The sequence below is a fragment of the Dipodomys ordii genome, unplaced genomic scaffold (assembly GCF_000151885.1).
Source record: "Dipodomys ordii isolate 6190 unplaced genomic scaffold, Dord_2.0 Scaffold45, whole genome shotgun sequence".
In the NCBI taxonomy this organism is placed as follows: domain Eukaryota; kingdom Metazoa; phylum Chordata; class Mammalia; order Rodentia; family Heteromyidae; genus Dipodomys; species Dipodomys ordii.
Window position 1 is genome coordinate 8,899,709 of NW_012267261.1, and position 21,506 is coordinate 8,921,214.

The 21,506-nt window shown below is 40.6% G+C and overlaps 1 protein-coding gene across 1 annotated transcript in view; it reads left to right on the forward strand.

The window, feature by feature from the left end:
* Znf148 (zinc finger protein 148) overlaps positions 1-21,506 on the forward strand; it is a 106,736-nt gene that overhangs the window by 412 nt on the left and 84,818 nt on the right. The window lies entirely within an intron of this gene.

Genomic DNA, 21,506 nt, shown 5'->3' on the forward strand with positions numbered 1-21,506 from the left:
GCGGCCGGCCGAGGCCCAGGGCCACGCCGGGCTGGCTCTGGTGGGGGACGGGAGGAAGCCGGGCGAGGATGGTGGGTTGCGGGGATTGAGAGCGGAGCATGACGGGGGGGGGGTTGGCGGAGGCGAGCGGGCGGCCTCCGCGGCCTGACGTGGTGTGTGTGTGGGGGGTGTGTGTGAGTGTGCAGGGGGGTGACCCGGGTGGGGAAGGCGGTGGGATGCTCGCGCGGGGAGGCCCGTGGTGCCGCCTGTGGGTGTGAGGAGGCCGGAGAAGACCCCAGGTGTCCTGTCTGCGCGCCGTGCCTGGTGCAGTGCCGTGGGCTCGGCAGGCCGCAGTCACCGTGGCTGCCCGAGTGCGCTCTCGGGGAGAAGGGAAGGAAGGGCCCGGGTTTGGAGGCAAGGGAACGCTTGCAGGAAACGTGGTGCGAGCGTGAAAGCGGCGGCCCGGGAGGCCGGAGGGAAGATGCGGGCTAGGTGGAGGAATGCAGGGGGCGGCCGTGGCGAGGAGGCTGGAGGATTCCGAGGGGTGTTCATTGTGCAGATCTGTTAAGGGATATTTGATGCTGGAAAGAACGGAAGGGTTTCTAAAGGCAAGAAAGAAGGGACTGAGGACTTGCAGCGGGTAGAAAGGAGAGCGTTGGAAGCCAGAGGGAGGGCGAAATATTAAGAGAGAAGATGCAGGGAATGCATAATAGAATAGACAGATGTGGCATAATTAACAAATGCTGGCCCAAGGACTAAAGAGTTATTCCAGATGGGCCAGCATGGCCTAGTTCCGAACCTGTTTGGGATCCTCAGTAGATGGCATCTGGTAAGTGTGCGGGTCGGGGCCGAGGTTGATTGTGGGGTCACTGAGGATTTAGACCTTGGTCTGACTCATTTCAGTCCTGCCCTACTGAGTAGTATAAAAACCTCTGAGACAAACCTTGAGAAACAGCCTGGGCTATGGGAATTCTTGAGGCCATGGAGTTTAGCAAATTCGAAGTATTGTCACTTATCAGAGGCTGCAAGAACACTATGCTGGCAATGGAAATTACTTGGCCGTTTTCTTCTTGACTGCCCAGCTGAAGTGGTCTGAGAGAGCGGGTGCCATGCCTAGGTTGCCATACTCAAGATTGTAGTCGGTGGTGTTGGGGGAAGTTTATGCATCACGACCACTTTTTAAAGGCTCCATTTGTAGCTGGACGCAAATGAGTCTTAATTTGCTGGACTGGTTCTGTACTTCAGGGGTTGGCGGGAGATTTTTCACTATTCACAGTTCTCCTTGTACTGTCTCACTGAGACATGGTGGTGTTGAGGAAAATAAAGCTGTAAGCAAAATGTAAGCATGAAAAATGGGGGAGCTACAGAATCTGTTTTGGTCTTAGGTTGTCAGGAGGTGAGGATCAGTTATCTGAGATCTAGGGGAATCTTAAGAGACCAAATGACTGGAATATTCTAAACCCAGGTTAGAGGGACAGTTAACATCTGTCAGGAAATGAACTAAGTCTGTTGGATTTACAGAGCCCATACCAGACCTGATTTCCAGGAGGTAATTTTGAGTGAGGACTATGCTTTTAATATTTACCTCCATGTTATTTACCTTTTGGTATTAAAAGAAACTATATCCACATTATGTTGTAATTGTTTTCCAGCTGGACAAAGTGTAATAAGTATGTTAAGTGTGAAAAATCTTTTTATGGTTATTGAAGGTGAAGAGATTAATGGGGAAAATGGAGTGAAATATGTCATTTAGCAAATAGCTCTATAGAGGGATGCTAATTTAGCATTAGAGTAGAGGGAATTTTTCTTTCACTACAAATTTTCTTATAGAAATAATCCAGGTTTGCATTATTTGAGCACTTTGGGAAGCTTTCTATTAGTACATTTAGATTTAGTGACTTTTTAAAAGAGCTTGCTTGTTTTACATAGCATGATGTGCACATTTTTATTGTTAACCATAATTTGAGAGAGCCAATTTTCTTCCTCCTTACTAGTACTGAATGTTATCTTTCCCTTATTGTAAGTATAATGCCCTTAAATATAGCATGCCATTTTTTGCCCTCATCCCCCTTTAAAAATATTATGAAATAATAATACGTGGATATAATTTTAAAAAATTGTAGCTCCCTCTGTACCTGTCCATTGCAGTTCTGCTTTCCAGAAACTGCAGCTTCTAAGCACTAATATATTAGTTTTTTTCATGCTTCTCTTCAGATCTTCAAGTAATAGGCATATGCCATTTTTGAGACAAGGTCTTACTGTGTAGCCCAGGCTGACCTCCAACTTGCATTGTAGCCCAGGCTGGCCTCAAACTTTTCTGTCCTGCTTCAGCCACTCTAGTGCTGGAATCATAGGCATACACTGCCATGCCTGGCTCCATTATTTCAGTCTTTTTTTTTTTCCAGTGGTATTGGGTTTTGAACTCAGGGCTGTACCCTTGGTAGGCTGGTGCCTTATATCTTGTGCCATGCTTCCAGCCCTGCATTTAGCTGATTATTTTGGGGATGGCATCTAGGGCCCAGTTGTCCTCAAACTGCAGTCTTCCAGATCTCAGCCTCCTGAGTAGCTAGGAGTCAAACTTTCATAAGTGAGAAAGATTGGTATGGCTTATACTAATCTTTTTTTTAATGCTTTCTCTCCTCCTTTCTCTATTATAGGTAGTATTGTTTCCTTTATTTGATGCTTATGACTTTAAATATTATTCTTAGACCTTTTAGAGCCTAACAATTTTAGTCTGTATCTCTTGACTTCCCCACTATGGCAAGCCTTTTAATCTGAAGGCTTTGCTGAAGTAGAGAGAAGTGTTTAAGTAGACTGAAAATACTAAATACAATTCTGTTTAATAATAAAGGGAAGTTTGGATCAACCCAAGGAAAACTATGTTGTGGGAAACAGCATCTTTGTGGCATTAGATTTGATCTTTAGAAATAGGCATGCTTGATAATGATGATTGTTCATTTTGGAATTAGTTAACAGGTTGCAGTATTCGTTGATAGTTTTCTGAAGAATTTTAGTACATAGAATCTGGAAAGGCATTAAAATGGTTTCTAAATGATTGCCCACTTTTTCTCCCTCTCTTCCTTTCTCCCTGTCTTATTTATTTGGTGGCACTGGGATTTGAACTCAGGACCTTGGACCTGCCAGGCCGGAGCTCTACCACCTGATCTCTCTTTTTTTTTTTTTTGAGTCCGGTCATGGGGCCTGAACTCTGGGCCTGGGTGCAGTCCCTCAGCTCTTCAGCTCAAGGCTAGCGCTCTACCACTTGAGCCACAGTGCCACTTCTGGCTTTTTTCTTTTTGCTTATGTGGTGCTGAGGAATCGAACCCAGGGCCTCCTGCATGCAAGGCAAGCGCTCTACCACTGAGCCACCTTCCCAGTACCCACCTGATCTCTTTTTTCCTTTTGTTACTTTTCTAATGAGGTATTGCATTTCTGCCGAGGTTTTCTTGGAACAAAATTATCCTATTTATACTTCTGGAATAGTTCGGATGACAAAAGTTGGTACCTGGCCTGTTATTGGTTGAGATGGAGTAACCACCTCCCGTACCTTGAACTTCTGTCTTCCCATATCTGACAATCATGTAGCTAGTATTATAGGCATAAGCTACTTGGCCCAGCTCCTTGCTGCAATACTTTTTTTTTTTTTTTTGCCAGTCCTGGGACTTAAACTCAGGGCCTGGGCACTGTCCCTGAGCTTCTGTTTTTGCTCAACGCTAGCTCTCTACCACAATGCCATTTCTGCCTTTTTCTGTTTATGTGGTACTGAGGAATTGAACCTAGGGCTTCATGTATGTTGGGCAAGCACTCTGCCACTAAGCCACATACCCAGTCCTGCAATCCTTACTTTTTTCTGAGGGGGTGAGGTAGGGAAGAAATACAGAATGTGATAAGGAGAGGAAGAAAAAGAGCAATAGGGTTTAATCTCTGGTGAAACCCAGCAATTTGGTTCTTAGTGTATGTTTGAGTACTTGCATGTATGTCTATGTGCACATGCTCCTGTGCCTGTGCATGTACTAGGTCTTGAATTCAGGATCCAGGTGCTGCCCCTTAGCTTTTTTTTGCATAAGACTGGCATTCTTCCACTTGAGCCTCAGCTCTGCTTCTGGGTTTTCGGTGGTTAATAGGGGAGGAGTCTCACAGACTCTTGCTTTGTCTGACTTTGAACTGTTAGTCTCAAATCTCAGCTTTCTGAGTAGCTAGGATTACAAGCATGAGCCACTGCTGATCAACTTGGATTGATTCTTAATTTTTAATTAATACCTGTTGAATTACTACTAGAAAATAGTGGTGTTAGTGGGACTGTATGCTGTAGGGATATTTTGTCCATATAGTGAAAGAGTGAAGAACAGAAGGAATATCTTAACTCTGGACTCAGGGCCTGGACAATGTCCCTGAGCTTTTCTGCTCAAAGCTAGCATTCTGTCACTTTGAGCCACAGCTCTACTTTGGTTTTCTGGTTGGTTAATTGGAGATAAGAATCTCAGGGACTTTGCTACCCAGGCTGGCTTTGAACTATGCTCTTCAGATCTCAGCCTCCTGAGTAGCTAGGATTACAGGTGTGAGCCACTAGTGTCTGGCTGGCAGGTTTTTTAATTAAGGGAAGAAGAGAATGAATTAGAGGGGATTCATGATCACTGAAGAGGTGAGATCAAAGACTGAGTCTTGTTTAATCTGGAGTGAATTGGTCTGGGTCAGGACAGTAGGGGCTTTTTTAAAAATTGGAGTCAGTCCAGGGGCTTGAACTCATCGCCTATGTGCTGTCCCTTAGCTTTTTTTTTTTTTTCCTCAAGGCTAAGGCTCTGCCACTTGAGTCACAGCTCTATTTCTGGCTTATTGGTGGAAAATTGGAGCTTCATGGACTGCTCGGAATGGCATCAAACTCAGGTCATTAGGTCTCAGCCTCTTGAGTAGTTAGTATTACAGGCATGAGCCATTGGTTCAAAGCCAGCCTGGGCAGGAAAAGTCCCAGAGACACTCATCTACTATTAAGCTGGAAGTAAAGCTGTGACTCAAGTGGTAGAATGCTAGCCTTGAGCAAAAGTGCTGAGGAACGTTGCCCAGGCCATGAGTTCAGGCTCTAGAACTGGTGCTCCAAACAGCAACAAAAAACAACCAACTAAAGATGAGAATTTTAATTTTTCTTTTTTAATTTGGTGACTTTTCTTTTTCAATTTGGAGATTAAATTTAGGGCCTCACTTTTACTGGGCATACAATCTACCACTCATCTTTTTACATTGGTGTTTTTTGAGGTAGAGTCTCACTTTATGTCTACACAGGCCTGAGCTGCAGTTCTTCCACTTGTGTGCTTACTGGTGGTCCTGGGGGATGATGTCACTGTATCTAACCTGATTGAGATAGTCTGGTTGGTCCTTAAACTGCTATTCTTTGATCGCTGCCTCCTAAGTACCTGGGATTACAGACTTGAGACACTACATCAGGCTAAGAATTTTAATATTTTGGCAGTCGTTTTCAGTGGTGTCTGGGACTTTTTGGAACATCTTTTTTAAATTACCTATGAGCCTCGAGCCATTTTATACAATTATTTATTGAGTAGCTATTGTGTACTATTGGAGGAAGGACTTGTAAAAGAAAGCCATGTTCCTTATTTTTTAGGAGTTCAGAAATCCTCCAAGATGATACATTTTGTTTGTATTCTTTCCACTTTATAGTCTTTTGTGTGTTTTAAATTTTTATATTTGTTATCTTTAGGTAGTTGTACAAAGGAGTTGCCATTTAACATATAAGTTTATGAATACAATATATCTTGATCAGTGTTACCCCTTTCCAACATTCTCATTCATCCCTCCCCAAGATGATACATTTATAAATGAGACATGTTAGCTTGAATAGTCTTTGTTGACAAGTATTTTTCCTCTGAAAAATTCGATTTTTACAAATGGTCACTTGTTACCAAACTGTGTAAATAAAGAATAGTTCTGCTTTAATTCAGTCAAAGAAATGGGAATGATTTTCTTTCTTTTTTTTGGGGGGGAGTCCAGTCGTGGGGCTTGAACTTTGGGCCTGGGTGCTGTCCCTCAGCTCTTCAGGTCAAGGCTAACACTCTACCACTTGAGCTACAGCACCACTTCTGGCTTTTTTCTTTTTGCTTATGTGGTGCTGAGGAATTGAACCCAGGGCCTCAGGCATGCAAGGCAAGGGCTCTACCACTGAGCCACCTTCCCAGTCCTGGGAATGATTTTCTTAACTGACTTTGGAAAACAGGTTGGCATTAGTCAGGTACTAGCTAAATGTTGGTTTACTGTATCAGAAGGTTGAATGGATAGAATGAATCGATAAATGATAGCCTCAAGGTAACTTACTTTAAAGAGGATTACACTGATTATGAATATATGGATAGTTTCTGTGCATATTTGTTTACAAACACTCATTATTTTGACCAAGATAGTTTATGATAAGTTCACCAAGAATGAAAAAATGGAGAATAGTGGCTAAGGTGGGGAAAGGATTTAAATGGACTGTACTTTAGCTGGATATTTGAAAGAATTCCTTAGAGATTTCAGAGAAAAACTAAATGCTTCCAATTTACTGTTACAGCCCTAGAATAAATCTACAGTCAGGATCTATTATTTTAATTAATTAATTAATTTTTGTGTTCTGTCCTCTTCCACTCAGGGCTGGGCTAGGGGACAGGGAAGGAGCCACCCACAGAGCTGTCCCCACCCCAATTTTCTTTCTTTTTTTTTTTTTTTTGCGATAGGGCTATTTTCCAAAGTTAGGTTGGCCACATTTATGATGTTCTTGATGGTTCCTTGTATCTAAAAGTATATTGTTTTGGGCAAATGTCTGTATCTGAATTCTATCTAAGATCAGAGATTAATACAAGTAATATATTAAAAGATATATCATAATTAATGGAAGCTTTAATCAATTCAAAAACAACCCAAAACAATGCAAACAATGGATGGACCTTATTTTTTATGCAGTCTGCTATTTTGATTAGAGAATTGAGTCCATTAATATTTAGGGTTATTATAGAGAGATGTGTCATGTTTCCTGCCATTTTCTTGATTTCCTGTATTTTGGTTTTTCCTCGTATGTTTACTAAATTGATCTAATGATTTTTGTCTGATGCGTTTCTTTGATTTTGATTTTATTCAGATTGTATTCCTCCCTTTTGAATTCTTTGTAATGCTGGTTTAGTGATTATGAATTCCTTTAATGTTTGTCAAGGAAGGTTTTGGTTTACTAGCTAATGTAAATGATAGTTTCACTGGGTAGATCAGTTTGGGTTGGCAGTTAATCCTTCAGTGCTTGGATTATGCCATTCTGGGCTGTCCTTGCTTTGAGGGTTTGTGTGGATCTATTTTTGTCAGAATACTTTCTGCATTTTTCGTTTTAGCTACTTTAACTTTTTTGTTTGTTTGTTTGTTTTTTGCCAGTCTTGAGTTTGGCCTGGACACCATCCCTGAGCTTCTTTTTGCTCAAGGCTAGCACTCTACCACTTGAGCCACAATGCCACTTCTGGCTTTTTCTGTTTATGTGGTGCTGAGTAATGCATGCTAGGCAAGTACTCACCACTAAGCCACATTCCCAGACCTGGTTTGTTTCCTTTTCAAATTCACATTTGTTGGGTAGATATTGAGCCTCCTGTAACAGTTGTGCAGTCTATATCAATTTATATCCAGTGTAACTTCTAGTTTTTTTTTTTCTCTGAATCTATATCCTATGTATTCTTTGGTCTCTGTGAATGAAGAGCACTAGTCAATTTGGTCCAGTTGTCTTGGCATTTTCCTGTACACTTTTCTCAAAGCTACTTCTTGAATTACAGAATAGAACTGAGGGTATGTGTCCAGTGGGATGTATGTTTGCTGAGTAAATGAGTGATTAGAAGGTCTTTGAGACAATTTTAAGTTATCTAAATTATCTGTATATTTTTTTGTTTCATACTGATCTATAGCTTGCGTTTTTATACTCAGGATGTAATGGGGTTGAGAAAAATATATGTGCTAGAAATTAAATAATTTGAGGAGGTCCAGCTGAAGAGAAGGTGAAGAAGGAAAAAATTGTTTAAAGAGTATAAGATCAATATGTGGATGCTAGAGAACTAGGAATAAGGTAGAAGATAAGCCCACAGGGAAAAAAGTGATACCTGGTAGTAAGGATTATCCTGAAAAGATTATTAAAATACGACAGGTTATATTTAGAGGAAAGCATAAACTGGAAGTAAACAGATTTTTTTTTTTTTTTGTTATAGGCTTGGGTGCAGTCCTTCAGCTAGCTCTTCAGCTCAAGGCAAGCTTTCTACCTCTTGAGCCATAGCACCACTTCTGGTTTTCTAGTTTATTGTTTTATTGGAGATAAGAGTCTTGTGGACTTTCTTGCCTGGGCTGGCTTTGAGCCTTGATCCTCAGATCTTGGCCTCCTGAGTAGCTAGGATTACAGGTGTGAGCCACCGGCACCCAGCTAAAAAAGAATTTTTGAAATGGCTATATCAGGGAGGAAGATGGCAGAAGTTTGGAATGTGGTAGAAATGTAATTTGTAGTTGAGGACTTCAGAAAATGATGGGATGAGTCTTCTTTGACAGATAATGTACATTTATTCTATGCAAAAGCATCATTAGATGCAACTAGGAATAAATGCTTTTACATTTATATTCTGGTAGGGAGTCTAGACTTATACAGAAAAAGCTTTACTATGATCACAAATGTATCTTAAGAAATATACCTAGTCTTATACTCCCCTTGACTATGAGAAAACTTGAGAGAGCATTTTAGTGATATAGATGTGTAATTTTATTTTATTTTTTGGGTCCAGTCGTGGGGCCTGAACTCTGGGCCTGGGCGCTGTCCGTCAGCTCTTCAGCTCAAGGCTAGCGCTCTACCACTTGAGCCACAGCGCCACTTCTGGCTTTTTTCTTATGTGGTGCTGAGGAATAGAACCCAGGGCCTCAGACATGCAAGGCAAGTGCTCTACCACTGAGCCACCTTCCCAGCTCCTAGATGTGTAATTTTAAAGCTAGGTATGGTAGCCCATGCCAACACTCAGGAGGCTAAGGAGGATCTCAAATTCATGACCAGTTTGGGTGGGCCACATTTTTCTAAAAAGTAGAATTTCAACTAGTTTTTGAAGGGATAGGTACATGTGATGGAGTGGCAGAGGTTACAGAAACAACATTCCAACTTGAGGAACTAGTATAAACAAAAACAATGGAAGTAAGAATCCTAGGAACTATGGGGAAAGTCAGTTTTTATTTTTTATTTATTTATTTTTATTTTTTTATTTTTTTGGGTCCAGTCGTGGGGCCTGAACTCTGGGCCTGGGCACTGTCCCTCAGCTCTTCAGCTCAAGGATAGCACTCTACCACTTGAGCCACAGCGCCACGTCCGACTTTTTGTTTATGTGGTACTGAGGAATCGAACCCAGGGCCTCATGCATGCAAGGCAAGCACTCTACCACTGAGCCATCTTCCCAGCCCCGAAAGTCAGTTTTTAATATTTAAGCTATATGACCCATATTTCTTCACTTCTTCACTTAACATGTGTGTATAAATGCATGTACAAAAATTTAATATAGTGACAATCTTTTCCATACCCTTCCCATCCAGTTGTTGGATATGCTTGGCTGGGTTAGTCATGAAGACACAGCTGTATGTCACTTAGTAAACTGATTTCATGAGTAACTAATTCATCTCAATCTGTATTTTGGAACAATAAGTTCATGACTAGGGTATAATGTGATAGAAAGTAGAAAGTCAGTTTGGATTGGTAGATAATGGATGACCTTAAGAGCTAAGCTAAGTAATTTGTATTTGATTTTATGTAGTATTATGTTTAGTAAACAAACAGAAGCTAGGTTTTCATCTTGGCCCTTCAGTTTATCTAATGATTATAGAGAATTACTTCATTTCTGAGGCTCAGTTTTCTCATTAGGAAATTGATAATATACCTTCTGGACAAGGTTGTTTTGAGTAGATAAGTAAGCCGATAGCCGTTTATTTTTATGTATCTTCATATATGTATGTGTATATTTTTCTTTTAACAGTACTGTGGATTGAACCCAAGGCGTTGGAGATGCTAGGCAAATGCCTTACCATCTAGATATACCCTCTACCCTAGATAATTTAAACTGATAGTAGCTGGGCCATGCAGAATTGGGGGCAGTGTGATAATATTGTAAGATTGGAAGTGAGAAGACCAGATAATAGGCTTCTAGTGGAAAACAAGACAAGCTTGAATCAATTAGGTAGCCACAGGAATAGAAATGAAGGGGTGGGATATGATTGAAGGTACAGAGACTGGATAATTGGAAAGATTCAGATGGCAGCATCTGCATTTGAATTGTATTTTTGTGTAGTGTACTGGGTTGTACATTAGAGTAGATAGTATGGGTGCATTACTTTCAAATAATTAAATATGTAAACAAATGAATTGTGAGTAGAGAATAATAGATGGGTATGAGGAGAAGGGTTAGATTAATTACAGGATACTTTTTGATGGGTTACAGAATTTACTGACTTGGGGAATATTTTTAGATACTTACTGTATACAAGGTTCTATGGGAAGGAATGTGAAGGCTCCATGAAGAATATCTGTTTATATGTGGCAGTCATGTTCGTCAGGAATTTATGGGCAAAATGTACATGCTTCCATCTTTGACCTGTGCATGACTGCTTTGGTCAGAGTGGGCTTTGTGGAGAAATTGGCCTGTAGTTTAGACCCTGAGTAAGCAGGATGATAATAGGCAGGATAGTTAGTGTATATAACTGAGAAAAGTTCTGCGTATATTTGGGGTTGATGGTTTAGATTAGCTATGATTTAGAGTTCATGTTGAAGAGTAGGGAGAAATAAAGCCAAAAAGTTGTAGATGGAAGATCTTAAAATGCATACCAAATTGGTTGTTAAAATTTTAGGTGTATGTGTATATATACAAAGCTGTATGTATATTTGCTACTTATATGTATATGTGTATATATTTGCTATATTATATCAATCAAAGCATTGTAACCATAAAGATACAGGATAATTTTTCTTATGAATACATTTGTGTATTATCAGTTCATATTTAGACCATTTCTAATAACCTAGAAGTCTCCTTTTGTGTTACCTCCAGAATGTTTCCTCCAGTCCACAGTAACTATCACACTATCTCTGTTGTAATAGTAGTTCTGTGTGTTTTTGAAGTTTAGATAAGTGAAATCATATTTTTTTTTGTTCTTGCCTATGAGGTTAATCCAGGTTGTATAGAGCAATTCTTTTTTTTCAATCTTGGGATTGCATTATGTGAATATACCATTTTTATCTATCCCATGTTTGTTAAACAACTGAATGGTTTCTATTTTTTGGAAGCGTAAGGAGTTGTAATGATTCAGTATGTAGTGGGAATGATCGATGGTTTTTGAGTGAGAAAATAATGAGGTAGCTAAAAAATGCTAAGCTGGTGATCTTTTGTAATGAAGGAGAACTTGGTAACTGGGAGATGGAAGATGGTGGCAAAACTATTTGGCTATTTTTTGGGGGGGGGTCCGGTCATGGGGCCTGAACTCTGGGCCTTGGCACTGTCCTTCAGCTCTTCAGCTCAAGACTGGCACTGTACCACTTGAGCCACAGTGCCACTTCCAGCTTTTTCTGCTTATGTGGTGCTGAGGAATCGAACCCAGGGCCTCATGCATGCAAGGCAAGCGCTCTACCACTGAGCCACCTTCCCAGCCCCTGGTGGCGGCAAAACTATTAAGTGTTGAAGATCTAAGTTGGCATTATGGTAGTGGGAATAAAAGGAAAAGAGATAGGTATAAAAAAGAACAGAAATGATTTGGTGTAGTGACATACATTCGTAATCCTAGATACTCAAGAGATTGTGGATGAAACAGGAAGAGAGAGGCTAGCCTGGGCTGCAGGAGAGTTGAGGGTCAGCCTGGCCTTCACAAGACGCTACCTAAAATGAGTTGTAGAGTGAGTACTTGCCTAGCATGTGTAAGGACCTCAGTTTGATCATCTGAAACACACACACGCACTCACGCATGCACACTCACGCACGCATGCACACGTACACAGACACAGAGTTTAGGAAGGAATAACAACAGTTGGTCACTGGTGACTTGTGCCTGTAATTCTAGCCCCCAGAACACTCAAGATCTAAGGATCAAGGTTCAAAGCCAGTCTGGGCAGGAAAGTCTGAGAGACTCTATCTTCTCTTAACCACTGAAAAGCTGAAAGTGGAGATCAAGTAGTAAAGTGCTAGCCATTGAATGAAAAAGCACGGGGACAGTGCCCAGGCCCTGAGTTAAAAAAAGAAAAAAAGAACAACTCTTATTCCAAAATAAGATAGGAAGTAACAGATGGATGAAGATATAGCATTTTAGAAGAGGATTACAGGTGGAAAAGGTGTGATTTGAGGGGGATTTATGGAAGGAATTGAGAGTTTGCTAAGATTAAAGATTTAAATATAAAAATGATTTAGATTAGTTAATGAGATCAAGGGTTGTATTTAGAATAAATCTGCTGTGGAAAATTTCATAGCTTTCTGGTGGTACTTAATACCTCATGTATGAGTTTGAAGAAAACGTGAATATTTTTCTGTCCATGGGATACACAGAGTACGTTGGAAGGTCATGATATTCTACAGAGGGCAGTACTGAAGTAGCTGATGCACAGGCCTAAATCATGTTCCAATTACATGAAACTGCTTGACAAGGAGCAGGTATATAACTAGAATATATATGGTTGTGGTTTTAAGAAGAGACATGTCTGAAGTTACATTACTTCCAATTGATGGCCTTGTTTTCACTATGTATGGGTGGCTGAAGTGCAAGATGAAAATTTTAGGCTCTTAGGTTAGGAAGGTTGTTGAAGTGGTTGAGAATATTGGCTGAATTTGGGACAAATCAGAATCAAGGGATAGAGATAGATGATCTGGAGAGTTCACTGGTACTTGGTAGATGTTGCAGAAGGAATGGTTTAAATGAATAATGTGAACTGCAAAGCTTTTTTTAGTGATAGAATAAGAGTGGGAGTGACTCTGGGAAGCAAGCAGCTGTAAGACTTTTAATGAGCTGGAGGAGTAGGAGAATGATGGAGCTCAGGAGACAAAAAGGTTGTCCAGGAAGTGTTCGGTTTGAGATGCAAGGAATAGTCATGACAGTCCAGGCCAGAGATAATAAAATCCCAAGTTGTTTTTGTGGCGTGAGTACTGAGAAAAATAGATGGATTTGTTACATTTAATAGTGCCTTCACTTTCTTTATAAAATAAATAACTTGCTGAATCACAACCATTCACATGTAATTACTGATATAAATTCTGCTGAGAGATATCTGTGGATTAGAAATGAGACATTGAAAAAAAGTATTAAAGATTAGGTAGATTAGAAATGCAAAAGATATAATGCAGTTGGTTGACAATAGAACATTCACAACCTCTTAGAACCTAGTAAATGGATGGGCTAGAAATGAACAAGGAGTTAGGAGTGGACCTGAATATAATTAAAAATAAGATGAAAAGATGAAAAGGGGAAGGAGTACCTTGCAATAACCATGCTACCTAGGAAATAATTACTATATGTAATGAGTTCAGGTGAAAAGTGGAATGAATGAGAGGTGGGAAGAAGAGAGATCTTTTTTAGATCTTGAGTGATCTAAAATAGCTACTCATTTCTCCTCTATCATGACTTTAACTCCTGTTTTTCCATTCTTTTTATTTCTATTTTAATTTTCCACAGTTGTAAAGAACTTATTTAGTAAAGAGAAAGTAAAGGCCACTCAGGAGAGTGAGCAACTAGACCTAGAAACCAGCTGCCTAGATTATTTTAAATAAAAGAGATGCTATGTTTCCCCAAACTGGCCTCTAAATAAAAGAGATGTTACATTTCCCCAGACTGGCCTCAAACTTGTGATTTTCTAGCTTCCACCTGCAATTCCTGATGCTTTGCTCAGTGGCTGGCTTATTACATGTGTTAGTGTTCTCAGTTTTCTTTGTCTTCCCATTTTACCTGTATATAGATGCCTCCCAGACATATAATTGAAAATATTTCTTGGCTTATTTTCTAGTTCTGACTTATCATTGAATTAACATTTCCAAAGGAGTTTTTTTTTTGCCAATTTCAGAAACAAATATAACTTAACTTAAAAAAATCCTTTATCTTCCATATACTTACTTGATTAAGGATATTAAGATCTAGACCAGCTTTTTATTCTTTTACTTCTGACTCTGCCTTCAACCTTTAGCTTGTCTTGTTCTGTAGTAATATCTATTTTTGTCAAACTTTGTTTTCTACCCTTTTTTCCTTGTACTATCAAGCACTTGCTTGATGTATTCTTCTAACATTATTTAGATAATATTTCTTTTCTTTCTTTTTTTTTTTTTTGGGTCCGTTCGTGGGGCCTGAACTCTGGTCCTAGGCGCTGTCCCTCAGCTCTTCATCTCAAGGCTAGCACTGTACCACTTGAGCCACAGCACCACTTCCGGCTTTTTTTTTTCTTTTTGCTTATGTGGTGCTGGGAATCAAACCCAGGGCCTCATACATGCAAGGCAAGCACTCTACCACTGAGCCACCTTCCCAGCCCTAGATTATATTTCTTACATAGCTAACTCTTTCAATCTCTGAGCAGGAGTACTTTCTTTCCTACCTTTCCTTTTAGATCAGTTTTTCATGTGACTTTGTATTTCAGAGAATATATGCATGGCAGAAACACAAAGTGGCAAAAATGTGACAGAAGCACAACGGTGTTGTTCTGTCCTAGTGTAGCTTCCTTTACGCCTTACTGATTAGGTTCAGTTTCTAGTCCCTTGGCAATTACAACTTTTTTCCTTCTGTAACGTGTAGTCATTTACCAGAGTTAGTAAGGCAAAATTTGAATCCTTGAGAAGGTAAAGGGGCAGGGTGCTGGTGGCTCATGCCTGTAATCCCAGCTACTCAGAGCCAGCCCAGGCAAGAAAGTCTGTGAGACTATTTTTTTTTTTTTTTGGGTCCAGTCGTGGGGTCTGAACTCTGGGTCTGGGTGCTTCCCCCAGCTCTTCAGCTCAAGGCTAGCACTCTACCACTTGAGCCACAGCGCCACTTCCAGCTTGTTTTCTTTTTGCTTATGTGGTGCTGGGGAATCGAACCCAGGGCCTCATACATGCAAGGCAAGCACTCTACCACTGAGCTACCTTCCCAGCCCTGTGAGACTATTATCTCCAGTGAACTACTCAGAAAAAGCCAGAACTAGCTCTGAACACAAAGAGGCTCAGAGACAGTGCCCAGGCCCTGAGTTCAAGTCCCAGGACTGGCAAAAAAAGAAAAGAGGTAGAGAGCTATCACTTTGGTTAGCTTACTCTTTATTTATTTATTTTTGGTGATGCTATGAGTCGAATTCAGAATCTTGTGCTTGGTAGGAAAGCACTTTCCACAGAACTGTTTATTCCTAGCCATCAACCAACAAAATTTAGCTGGTACCTACTACTGCCTTGCCTGATATGGTCTATTTGCCTCAGGCAAGTAAAGTATGTTCTGAATATCTGGGTGGATTGTGTGGAATGTACTAAAATGGATATCTCAAATATTGGTTTAGAAATGGAGAGATGTATATGTTAAGTAATGACTATGTAAATATATATAGATAACTGATGTCACAGAGTTGGATGCCTAAAAATCTGTATTGGCATGGAGGATTTTTTTTTGGGGGGTCCAGTCGTGGGGCCTGAACTCGGCCTGGGCGCTGTCCCTCAGCTCTTCAGCTCAAGGCTAGCACTCTACCACTTGAGCCACAGCGTCACTTCTGGCTTTTTTTTTTCCTGCTTATGTGGTGCTGAGGAATCGAACCCAGGGCCTCAAGCATGCAAGGCAAGCGCTCTACCACTGAACCACCTTCCCAGCCGGAATGGAGGATTTTTAACTTTGAAGTTTGAGGGAAGACACTAGTGTATATCCAAGGGAATAGAATGAAATAGATATTTGATCCTCTGCAAGATCCTGATTAAGTATTTGTCACTATGTACAGACTTAGTCATAGGGAAATTGGCCTGGTTATGAATGATTTAAACAAATTGTTAGAGAATGTTTGGAAAGATTGACAGTTATTGGGGCTTGGCGCTGAGATGTAGCTCAGTAGTAGAGCTCTTGCCTACTTGTAGGAGGCTTTGCGTTTGATAGTGTTTTGAGAGAATGTGTAAATAGACTAGAAAAACACAATATTTGAGAAAATTATGAATTGATTTGGTAGGACTGATAAAAGATGTTTGCTTAGGAGAGTACTTATTTAAGTAGTTGTACAAAGAGTTTTGGAGACATTTGAATTGCTAAATGAGGGATGTCATGGAAGAGATTTATGAAGATGGTATTCAAAAGTAAATTTCAAGAGTAAAACGGAAAGGTGGTTTAGAGAAGAGTTCTTCTAGGAAAAACTAAAATGATTAAGGTGTGGAGAACAGGAAGGATTAGGGAAGTAGTTACTGAACTCATTCATTGTAAGACTGGTATTTACAAGTCTGCTCGGTTGTGTTGGATACTACTTTTTGATGAGTGGTCAGTCAGGAAAGAGTCCACAAGGGGTGTCGAATGAGTGGAGCCCTTCGTGGGATCTGGGGCTCCCAGAGCGGAGCCGAATCTGCCCAGGGGACCTTGCTGCGAGTCTGGGCGGCAGCCTGCGAAGACGCGGTGTGCAGCCGCCCAGGTGTGGGTCCGGCCGGACGCAGGCCGTCCGGGGGTGCCGCTTGAACTGTGCCGGCTGGGGCAGGAGGAGGCCTGGCGGAGCGGGCCGGCGGGAGGACGGGCGAGCGAGCCGACCTCCGCATGCGGCTCCCGTGGCTCCTTTTGTTGTGTGTGGGAGCGGGTGCGCGCGCAGACCAGCGTCTGTGTGCGGGAGGCGCAAGCGAGCGGCGCCCCGAAAGCCTGCGCTTGCGCTTTCCCGAGCGAGGACGGCCCTGGGCCCCGGCGGCCGCCGGGGGACCTCCCGCGGACGGGCAGCGCTGAGAGTGCTCCTCCGTGGCTTACTGGAGTCCGCCTGGCAGCGGGTGCCCCGGGCTAATGGACTTCCCCTTTCCCGAGGCGGTTTTACAAATCTGCTGTGGAATTGCTCTGTGCTTTCCAGCTTTATGGCTCGCGAGAGAAAGGTCAGGCCCCGAACTTGGTTTACTAGACAAATCGTTAGATGAAATGAAGAGCCAAACGGAAGCCTCTGGCCTTGTATTGGGCGCCCTAATAAAAACGGCCTGTTCTGTACTGAGAATTGGTCTGAAGGCCTTCCAGAATTAGGCTATGGGCAGATTTTGTGAAGCACTTCTGTGGTGCCAGTAAATAATTAATTTTGTAGTGGACTAAAAGCTAAAGTTAGGGCATGCAGAGTTGAGGTTCCTTTCTACAGCTTGAATTTAAAACAGCCTTTTGTTTTACATAATAATTATGACTTGTTTAGTTTGCAGAATCAGGCATGTGTGATTTTAAAAGACATTAAAAGATTAATTTTGTAAAGAGCAGTGATAAAGACTTCTACAATTTCAAGTATGCTAAATGTTGCTATAAATAAAATCATTTTCAGATTTTTGGATTTATATGTTTGCAGTTATCCTTTAGGTGTAGGAGGTAGTCTCTACTTCTTTCTGGGCAGATTTTCAGTATTGTCATCATGATATGGGCATAGAACCTTAGCCTGAGTGAATAATTTGTATGAGATTACTAGTCTGTTTTGCAGCTGGATATAGACTCTGGGTCTCTTATTCCCAGTCTGATGACCTATCCAAGAATAGACTAATGAAACTGTGTATTTGTCTGTTTGGTTTTATAGGCAGTATTAAAGAGCTATAAAGTGAATGTGGCAACATTTAATTTTCTAATGAAATGTTTTAGCTTAAATGTACTTTCTTTGCTGGATTCCTTTGACCTTTATAAAAACATAAAAGCTATTCCTTAGTGTTAGTTTCCTTTAATGAGATTTGTACCATAGATTTGACTAAAATAGATGCCATGATAATTTAACTGAGTGAATATGGTTTTCATTCAAGTATTATAGTGGTTAGAAAGTAGCAAGTAATGTGAGAATGTTTGTCTCCTTAAAATACTAGGGAGGTGTAGAATTATGTTAACATCATTAACCTCAGTTCTTTGGGCCTGGAGTGGTGGTTGCAGATCTGTAATCTCAACACTCAGGAGGTTGAGACAGGAGAATCTTGTTTCAGGAGTCTGGACCCAAAACAAAAGCAAAACTTTTGAACCTCTTCATGGAGGATGCTTAACAAAAGTAAAGATAGAAAATACCTGTAGAGGGGCTGGGAAGGTGGCTCAGTTGTAGAGCGCTTGCCTTGCATGCATGAGGTCCTGGGTTCAATTCCTCAGCACCACATAAGCAAAAAGAAAAAAGCCGGAAGTGGCGCCACATAAGCAAAAAGAAAAAAGCCGGAAGTGGTGCTGTGGCTCAAGTGGTAGAGTGCTAGCCTTGAGCTGAAGAGCTGAGGGACAGCGCCCAGGCCCAGAGTTCAGGCCACACGACCAGACCCACCCTCCCCCCCCAAAAAAAAAAACAAAAAGAAAATACCTGTAGATTTCCCCTACAGTACTGTGTACTGTTCTCATTATTACTACAGAAGAAACACACAACAGTATTTAGTTAATTTTTTTTTGTCAGCCCCATACAGAAGAGTATCATGTCTTTTATGATATCTGAATTGCAATTGGACCTTATTGTTGGGTGAGAAAACAGTCCTAGCCTTTCCTCTATATCTTAAACCAAAAACACTTTTTTTTTCTTCCTCTTCATCTTCAAAAAGCTATAGTGCATTTTGGTCTGAATAGTGGTTCTTAAACTAGAAGTGATTTTGGGAGTGTCTGGAGTTATTTTTTTTGATTGTCTTCCTGGGAAATTCTACTGGCTTCTGGTTGGTAGATGCTAACCATCATACAGTGTACATGACAGTCTTTATAAGAAACAAGTTATCTAGGGCAGAATGTCAGTAGTACTGGTTTTGAGAAACCCTGATTAATATTTTCAGAACAATTTTCCCAAGTGTTTTAAACTTATGAAAGTGATATAGATTGTAATTGGTATCTGTATCATGTATTATAATTACTTCCCCATAGTTCTTGTTAGAATGATCAAAGGTCAAAGTATGTTTGAACACAAGATTTTAGATCTGGATGCTTAACAAGTTTAGCTAGTTCATTTGTAGGTGAGGAAATAAGTAAGTTTGAGACAGATTGTGATTTAGGATTCCATGGATAATGCAGAGCTCAAGTTACTTCAACTGTAATTTGCTTTTAGTTTACTTAATTGAAATTTATTTTAACCATATTACCAAGGGAAGGATTATTATATATTCTTGATACAGTTAACATTTGTTTCTTTAAACAATATTTATTATACAAAGTGGTTCATTGTGATATTTACAACATATGCATTTAATGTACTATGTTCAAATTTATTCTATGTATATAACTTTTTTTTTTTTTTTGGTCATGAGGCTTGAACTCTGGGCTTGGGCTCTTCAGCTCAGGGCTAGTGCTCTACTACTTGAGCCACCGTACCACTTCTGGTTTTCTGAGTGGTTTATTGGAGATCAGAGTCTCACAGACTTTCCTGCCTAGGCTGGCTTTGAATCACAATCCTCAGATCTCAGCCTCTTGAGTAGTTAAGATTATGGTGTGAGCCACCGTCGCCGGCTATGTATATAACTCTTAAATCATACTCTTCCTTTATAACAGGTTTTGCTTTTTGTTGTTGTTGTTGACATTGGGAACTTTTATTAAGGTATGACCAGCTGGACAATGTGCTCCTGACCCAGAAGCACCTTCTTCCTTGGCAATCCAGTCTCTCGGAAGTGGTCCATGATGGCCTGTTGGGCTTCATTCTGCTATTTTCCATACATACATGTATTTTACTTCAATAATACCCTGTCATATCTCCTTTCCCCTATCCTCCCACCAGCTAGTGTTCCATCACAAACAGTCCTGATTTTACAGTCATATCATACTATTTTTTAGGTGTAGATTCTGCATATGAGCAAAAAACATGCCATATTTATCTTCTGTGCTTGGTTAATTTTGCTTAACTTGATCACCAGGACTAGAGGTATGGCTCAAATAGTAGTGTTCCTGCCTAGCAATCAAGAGGCCTTGAGTTCCTACTCTAGTACCAACTAAAATAATTAAATTACAATTTAGAAAAGTATGAGAAGTATACTTTGATATTTTTAATGAATTGTTACTTTTTCAGGTTAGTATATATATTTGAAATCTGCAACATGGGTATTACATTATAACCACTGTAAGACTTTTAGTATCATCTTGTTTGCATACATGCAAGTATGTATGTATATATGTATTCAGTTTTGGGGATTGAATTTAGGGCCTTGTGCTTGCTGTGCAGGTACTCTACCACTTGAACCATACTTCCACTCCTGTTTTTTAATAAGGTCTTGATTTTTACCGCAGCCACCTTGGACTTACATTCTTCTGTTTACACTTTCTCTGTTGGTAGGATGACAAATGTGTGCTAGCACATCCAGCTTTTTAATAAAATATTTGAAAAATTGAAATATGTTACATGCGATTTTAAGCCAAGACAGTTTAAAGTTAACTGTAGCAAGGAGGCTTTCTCTCTTTTTCTTCCTTCTTCCTTCTTCGGTTCTTTCTTTCCTTTTGTGTTTTTTGTTCTTTCATTTTTCAACTTTCTTTTTCCTTTTTTAATCCTCCCTCCCTCCTTCTGCATCTTCCTTCACCCCCCCCCCCCCCTTTCTCCCTACTCCTGAGTTCAGGTGATCCCCTTGCCTCAGCCTCCTTAGTAGCTGGGAGGTATGTGGCACTATGCCTGGCTTAAGCAAAATTCCTAATGCAAACCCAAGTGAAATTGTTAAAACATCTTGACCATGTACATTTGTTCTGTTGTGTGAGGATTACTGTCATGGTGACTGATCTATGCTGATTTTAGAATTATCCTAGCAAGGTCTGTTTGGTTAATTTTAGAAAAAGGTTTTGGAAACCAGGTACTGATGGCTAATGCCTGTAATCCTAGCTACTCAGGAGGCTGAGGTCTGAGGATAGAGGTTCAAAGCCAGCCACGATAGGAAGTCCATGAGACTCTTATCTCCAATTCACCACACAGTGCTGGAAGTAGAGCTGGGCTCAAGCGGTGGAGCACTAGCCTTGAGTAAAAAAAGCTCAGAGACAGAGCCCAGGCCCAGATTTTAAGCCTTAGGACCAGCATTTAAAGAAAAAAAAAAAGGCTGGGAAGGTGGCTCAGTGGTATAGTGCTTGCCTTGCATGCATGAGGCCCTGGGTTTGATTCCTCAGCACCACAGAAGCAGAAAAAGCCAGAAATGGCGCTGTGGCTCAAGAGGTAGAGTGCTCACCTTGAGCTAAAGAGCTGAGGGACAGCGCCCAGGCCCAGAGTTCAGGCCCCATGACCGACCAAAAAAAAAGAAAGAAAGATTTTTATTTTATAGAATGAAAAAGTATGTTAGCAAAAAAATAAAATCACCAAAGCCAGTGCTGGTGACTCATACCTATAATCCTAGTAATTTAGGAGGCTGAGATCTGAGGATTGTGGTTTAAAGCCAGCCCAGGCGGAAAAATTCATGAGATACTTTTTTTTTTTTTTTTTTTTT